Below are 7,500 nucleotides of genomic sequence, written 5' to 3'. Positions count from 1 at the left end.
CAATTCCTTTAAGTTTCAGCTTTGCAACCATACTTCCCCCGGAACCCAAAGACTTTGGTTTCCCGCAAGCTGCCGGAGGGGTCGTCAAAGTAACGCCCCCCGATCGCTGGTTGGCATCGTTTATAGTCAGAACTAGGACGGTATCTGATCGTCTTCGAACCTCTGACTTTCGCTCTTGATTAAAGAAAACATTCTTGGCAAATGCTTTCGCAGTCGTTCGTCTTGCGCCGATCCAAGAATTTCACCTCTAACGGCACAGTACGAATGCCCCCGTCCGTCCCTCTTAATCATTACCTCGCGCTCCGAAAACCAACAAAATAGAACCGAGGTCCTATTCCATTATTCCATGCACCATTATTCAGGCGAAGCGCCTGCTTTGAACACACTAATTTTTTCAAAGTAAACGTCCCGGCCGCCGCCGACACTCAGTCAAGGGCACCGGCGGAGCGCCGGGGGAGAGGGCCAGGTGCGGCCAGTGCACGCCTTGCGACGGACCGGCCGCCTGCGCCCAACGTCCAACTACGAGCTTTTTAACCGCAACAACTTAAATATACACTTTTGGAGCTGGAATTACCGCGGCTGCTGGCACCAGACTTGCCCTCCAATGGATACTCGCTAAAGGTTTTAAAGTGTGCTCATTCCAATTACAGGGCCTCGTTTAGAGTCCTGTATTGTTATTTTTCGTCACTACCTCCCCGCGTCGGGAATGGGTAATTTGCGCGCCTGCTGCCTTCCTTGGATGTGGTAGCCGTTTCTCAGGCTCCCTCTCCGGAATCGAACCCTGATTCCCCGTCACCCGTAAGAACCTCGGTAGGCCGATACCCTACCGACGAAAGTTGATAGGGCAGACACTTGAATGATCTGTCGCCGGTTCGAGACCGTGCGATCCGCTCAGTTATCCAGAGTCGCCAAAACGTGGCGGGCGCGACGCGAAGCCGGCCCGGTCGGTTTTTGTACTGATAAATGCGCACCCGCCGCAAGGCAGGCGCTGACCGCATGTATTAGCTCTAGATTTTGTACAGGTATCCAAGTACGATGTACGATCAAATGAACCATAACTGATTTAATGAGCCATTCGCAGTTTCACTGTACGAGAGCGCGTACTTAGACTTGCATGGCTTAATCTTTGAGACAAGCATATGACTACTGGCAGGATCAACCAGGTAGCTTCGTGTGGAGACGCAGGGCCCGCCGCCCGCTCCGACCGTCACTTTCAAGCTACGATTCTCAACGCTTGGTTCGGCCACGAACTCTGAAAACCGTCAAGGACGCGCGAAACATGGCCGGACGCGCGAAGCGCCAACCAGCTGTAACGCCGACGTGCAACTATGCCAACAACACGCACCGTAGTAGGACCCGCACCGTGGACGCCTTGGCATCGAACGAGCAGCAGCAAATCTGCTCAGCGAGCCAGTCGCCAACCGCACGCAACAAGCGACGCCGCGCGCACATTCGCACCGAGCTGCTTGCTCCCACATAGTAGGGTCAGATTTGTTCCATGTACTCTTGTGGTGATCCTCCTGGAGCAAATTCTGAGCGACGCAACAAAAGCCAGCTCTGCGAGCACGCAACTGGTAACGCCGCTTGTGTTTTTTGGGCTATTTTTGCCAAATTTTTTGAAAAAAAAAAGCGACCCCGAACGCCCATTCGGCGTCCGAGATCGCTCAAAGTGCGCCCGCGCTGCGGACAAATCGACAGATCTTGAGGCTTACTCTCAACAAATCGCAGTGAAAATACTGCTCTAGTGATTACGACACCCCGATCTTCAACTAGGTCGTTTGCGAATGATTTAGCACCACGCCTTTCGGGCAGGGGGGTGTGCCGACCGACGGGCAACTCTTGCGGCGCCCGTCGAACGTCAGCACCGGCATAGACGGCGGCCTTTCGACCGCTTACGTTGGCCGGCCGTGGGCGAGGCACAAAAGTATCGTCGCTTTCTAGGCGGGATTCTGACTTAGAGGCGTTCAGTCATAATCCCCCAGATGGTAGCTTCGCACCATTGGCTTATCAGCCAAGCACATGAACCAAATGTCTGAATCTGCGGTTCCTCTCGTACTGAGCAGAATTACTATCGCAACAACACCTCATCAGTAGGGTAAAACTAACCTGTCTCACGACGGTCTAAACCCAGCTCACGTTCCCTATTAGTGGGTGAACAATCCAACGCTTGGTGAATTCTGCTTCACAATGATAGGAAGAGCCGACATCGAAGGATCAAAAAGCAACGTCGCTATGAACGCTTGGCTGCCACAAGCCAGTTATTAAATGAGACCTCACGTGAATAATCGTTAGTCTTAATTATGATTCTTATTGATCAATGATCTATAGAACTACTTATAATAACGTTTCCGACACTTTTTTTGATTCGAACATTTGCGCAACCTAATATTACCATAGTCCCTTATTATAGTTCAAGAACGAGTCTTCGTACCACGCCCGGGTTTTACACATAGGAATGTCAAAATTTACTGCCGGCTGTTTGAAGCAATAGCTGGGCTGCGCTGCGCTAGGGCACTCCACGTTCGAAATGTTTACAATTGCACTTTTGATGGTGTATTGTGTTGTGACCAAGGTGGTCACTTACCACACGCCTTGGCAGAGCTGTCGCATTTCATTTAAAACATCGGGTATGCAAAAGCGCGCAGCCAGCCCGCGGGATTTTTATCAGGGCCGCGAGGATTGTGCAAAGCCCTTCATGTAACATTGTGAAAAAATATTTTTTACAGATGTAAACTCGATGCTGTTTTGTGACCATGTTGGTCACTTACCACACGCCTTGGCAGAGCTGTCGCATTTCATTTAAAACATCGGGTGTGCAAAAGCGCGCAGCCAGCCCGCGGGATTTTTATCAGGGCCGCGAGAATTGTGCAGAGCCCTTCATGTAACATTGTGAAAAAAATAATTTTTACAGATGTAAACTCGATGCTGTTTTGTGACCAAGGTGGTCACTTACCACACGCCTTGGCAGAGCTGTCGCATTTCATTTAAAACATCGGGTATGCAAAAGCGCACAGCCAGCCCGCGGGATTTTTATCAGGGCCGCGAGGATTGTGCAAAGCCCTTCATGTAACATTGTGAAAAAATATTTTTTACAGATGTAAACTCGATGCTGTTTTGTGACCATGTTGGTCACTTACCACACGCCTAGGCAGAGCTGTCGCATTTCATTTAAAACATCGGGTGTGCAAAAGCGCGCAGCCAGCCCGCGGGATTTTTATCAGGGCCGCGAGAATTGTGCAGAGCCCTTCATGTAACATTGTGAAAAAAATAATTTTTACAGATGTAAACTCGATGCTGTTTTGTGACCATGTTGGTCACTTACCACACGCCTTGGCAGAGCTGTCGCATTTCATTTAAAACATCGGGTATGCAAAAGCGCGCAGCCAGCCCGCGGGATTTTTATCAGGGCCGCGAGAATTGTGCAGAGCCCTTTATGTAACATTGTGAAAAAAATAATTTTTACAGATGTAAACTCGATGCTGTTTTGTGACCATGTTGGTCACTTACCACACGCCTTGGCAGAGCTGTCGCATTTCATTTAAAACATCGGGTATGCAAAAGCGAGCAGCCAGCCCGCGGGATTTTTATCAGGGCCGCGAGGATTGTGCAGAGCCCTTCATGTAACATTGCGAAAAAAATAATTTTTACAGATGTAAACTCGATGCTGTTTTGTGACCATGTTGGTCACTTACCACACGCCTTGGCAGAGCTGTCGCATTTCATTTAAAACATCGGGTGTGCAAAAGCGCGCAGCCAGCCCGCGGGATTTTTATCAGGGCCGCGAGAATTGTGCAGAGCCCTTCATGTAACATTGTGAAAAAAATAATTTTTACAGATGTAAACTCGATGCTGTTTTGTGACCATGTTGGTCACTTACCACACGCCTTGGCAGAGCTGTCGCATTTCATTTAAAACATCGGGTATGCAAAAGCGCGCAGCCAGCCCGCGGGATTTTTATCAGGGCCGCGAGAATTGTGCAGAGCCCTTCATGTAACATTGTGAAAAAAATAATTTTTACAGATGTAAACTCGATGCTGTTTTGTGACCATGTTGGTCACTTACCACACGCCTTGGCAGAGCTGTTGCATTTCATTTAAAACATCGGGTATGCAAAAGCGCGCAGCCAGCCCGCGGGATTTTTATCAGGGCCGCGAGAATTGTGCAGAGCCCTTCATGTAACATTGTGAAAAAAATAATTTTTACAGATGTAAACTCGATGCTGTTTTGTGACCATGTTGGTCACTTACCACACGCCTTGGCAGAGCTGTTGCATTTCATTTAAAACATCGGGTATGCAAAAGCGAGCAGCCAGCCCGCGGGATTTTTATCAGGGCCGCGAGGATTGTGCAGAGCCCTTCGTGTAACATTGTGAAAAAAATAATTTTTACAGATGTAAACTCGATGCTGTTTTGTGACCATGTTGGTCACTTACCACACACCTTGGCAGAGCTGTCGCATTTCATTTCAAACATGGGATATGCAAAAGCGCCCAGCCAACCTCCAAAATTTTTGTCAGGGCGAGGATTGTGCAGAGCACTTTAGGTAACAATGTGCAAAAAATAAATTTGACAGGTGTAAACTCGATGCTGGTGTGCGTTGGTTCGTTTCTCGTGGCTTGCCGCGCGCTTTCGCATTATTTTTTTACGCATCACCGATCAGGTTTTGTGATCGTTGATGCGTAACATTTTTCGTGCCCTGTGTGTTTTTATTTCGCACCCTGTGTAACATTCCAGCGCTGATTTTACAGGAATGTGATTGACAACTTTCCCTATATAATCACGGTTGTTCTCTCTCAGAGCCAGTCTTAATTAATACGTGCTGTTGGATCATGCTGTTGAAAAATATAGCAGTTAGATTTTTGTTGCAGAAACCTTAGGGCTGAAGTAATTGAGTAAATAATATTTGTAAATTTTGCAGTGATTTTGAATTAGAAAAGGTACGCTGAGTTGTTTAAACGTCTAAAAGAATAACAATATTTTTTTTGGTTGCTATGTTTGAGTCGATAAGTCACAAAATATATTGTTTATTGTATGTTTTGTACCTGTTGGTGGCAAAAAAACAAGATTGTTCCGAATTTTCTTTATAGACATGGAATCTTCGCCGAAGAAAAGTGGGAAAGGTGTGATGTATTATTATCATTTCCCAAAAGGTATGTAAAGTGTTTTATTGTTTAATATGAGTGAAAAAGTAATACTGTTTGTGTCTTAGATTTTCTGAAACCATACGGTTTGGCCACGGACGTAGAACACTTGGACGACGAGAATCACTTTCGCAATAAATTGAAGGTTTTTACATGCGAGTGGCTACAGAGGCCTCGGGTGGCAATATCTGAATTTGCCGAAACGATGGATAAAAATTGGAACAGAATAGAACAGGATGTGGGACCGCTTGCTGAAAATGATTGTGTAAAATCGTTTAGCCACTTTGTTCAAAAATTGAACGATTTATGCGAGCCATTCAGGAAGCACGTTGGAGGCAATGAAGGTTTGTCTTGCTCCGAAAGTGAGGCAAAAGCGAAACTCCTGAGTTTAAAGCAAGCAATAAGCGAGATGGAGGAGATGGACGAATTTTATTTGCATAAAATGACCCACGTTGGTGCCTCCATGTACCTCTTGGGGATTCACCTTCATGTAATGAAGTACATTTTTTCAAATATGGAGGATGTGGGTAGCAATTGCGGTGGTGATTTACTCGATGCCTTTAAAAAAGAAAAGAATTTCCAGTCCTACAGTGAAGCCATTATTGGCACGCGCACTCAAAACGTGACGCAAGGCACAACAAAGCGAGTGAGGCGTTCATTCGAGGAAATAATTTCCCTAAAAAGAAAAGATTTAGCCGACGGCTGTGGGCCTTCAAGCAGTGGTACCTGTGAGGAACAAGGTAAAAAAGAGAAAAGAATTGATGAAATCAAAGAGGCGAAGAAGAATAAAACACTGCGGAAAAAGCAAAAAAGAAGAACAGAAAATAAGTAAGAAGAAAGCTGCGGAAATGATGATTTTTTGTATTTCCGCATTTCTTTTCTTTCAATATAGCTGCGTCCGTTTTTGCTTGTGCGATGAACCGTTATGTTTTTCTGAAGTAGTCTTTTGTTGTGACATGATCACTGCGTTTCGTAGTTTTTTCTCGTAAACATCTTTGTCTTTGTGTGAAAGTTAATCTTATTTGGAACGTTAATAGTTCAACTTCTCGTTTCATATAATCTTGTTTACAAGCTCTTTTTTTGTGTGTTACGCAGCGTTAATCGAATGATTGCTTAATCATTGCCCTACTTTGACAGGCTAGTATTGTTGAAATAATTGGATATTTAGGATTTTCTCAAGAGAGTTGTTTCATTGTTGTTAATCGTGTTGAAGAAAATGGCGAATGCTGAAATACATTGGGATCGTTACGATCAAGCTTGTGTCCTTGTTGATCCCGACGTAAGTCAAATCAGCTTTCGTTGTTGTTTGTGTTTTTTAAGGTTTCTGTGTTTAATTGTAAGTTTGTTTGTATTTTTGGCAGGTGGAGGAAAAACGTTTAAGAAAACAGAATGATGATAAAGAGCGTCTGCGACGCTTTGGGGAGCGTGGAGATCTATATTTTGGTGAAATGGACATTCCAGCAGAAGATACGAATTCGAAACGGCTTGCTGTGGGGTCTTCTTTGGAAAGGTGGATAGTGGATTCGTCTTGGTCTTACTGTGCGCGTTGTTTTTCGGTAAACACGTGTAACATCAGTCCCGGGTTTAGGCGTCCTCATTTTTCCACATTGAAGACTTGCCAATGTAGTGGAAATTACACTGTTCCTCGAATTGCTGATTGGCCCCAAGAGTTGAAGGGTCTAACCTCTGGCGACCAATCAATTCTGGCATTTTTCGCGTTGCACGTGAATTCCACTCAGCGATTACAGCACGGTTATCGTTACAAAGACCGTGGGGTTGCTGTAACTCTGATACAGAGATCTGTACTTGAACGAATTCACTCTGTAGAAGACGAACAGAGGCGGAGCAGGCTGTTGACAGCTTATCATTATCTTGTCAACGATGGAAGAAGTGCGTATGGTGACTTCGTCAGGCAACGAGAGGAAGGTTTATTGAGATCGCGAATCCCGTTTTATAACCTTTTTGATGTGGGTACTTTTTTGCATATGTATAAATGGACAGTAACAAATGCGTTAATTTTTTCAGATTTCGTTCATTGAATCTGCCATTTGGCCAATATTGTATCCGTACAAAATATTTTGTGAATCAGCAATTTCGGGCGGAGAGAGTACAAAACGAGCCTACATGTACAAGATCTTGTCGAACGTTTGTGATTATTCCACATCGTTTGAACTTCTCCGATTTCAGTATGACAGATGGCTATACAAAACTGTTTGTGGGGCTATAGAATCTGGACGAGTACTCAACTGTAGTCCCGCCAGAGCGCTAGATTCAAAGGTATTTTCTGAAACATATTGGCAATGGCAGCATGCCTATCTCGCGGATGCTGTTCAACAGTTTGGACTTCCAAACATATTTAT

General features: G+C 45.3%; 1 non-coding gene across 1 annotated transcript in view; it reads right to left on the bottom strand.

Annotated features, from left to right (window-relative positions):
- LOC145915325 (small subunit ribosomal RNA) overlaps positions 1-1,166 on the bottom strand; it is a 1,824-nt gene extending 658 nt beyond the window's left edge. Inside the window, exon 1 of the ribosomal RNA XR_014403719.1 lies at positions 1-1,166. This exon is cut by the window's left edge and continues 658 nt beyond it. This is a non-coding gene — a ribosomal RNA (small subunit ribosomal RNA).
- Positions 1,167-7,500: the final 6,334 nt, after the last annotated feature.

Source organism: Ascidia mentula (assembly GCF_947561715.1).
Source record: "Ascidia mentula chromosome 2 unlocalized genomic scaffold, kaAscMent1.1 SUPER_2_unloc_13, whole genome shotgun sequence".
Classification (NCBI taxonomy): Eukaryota; Metazoa; Chordata; class Ascidiacea; order Phlebobranchia; family Ascidiidae; genus Ascidia; species Ascidia mentula.
The sequence above is the reverse complement of the archived record's forward strand: the minus strand, read 5'-3'. Positions and strand labels throughout refer to the sequence as shown.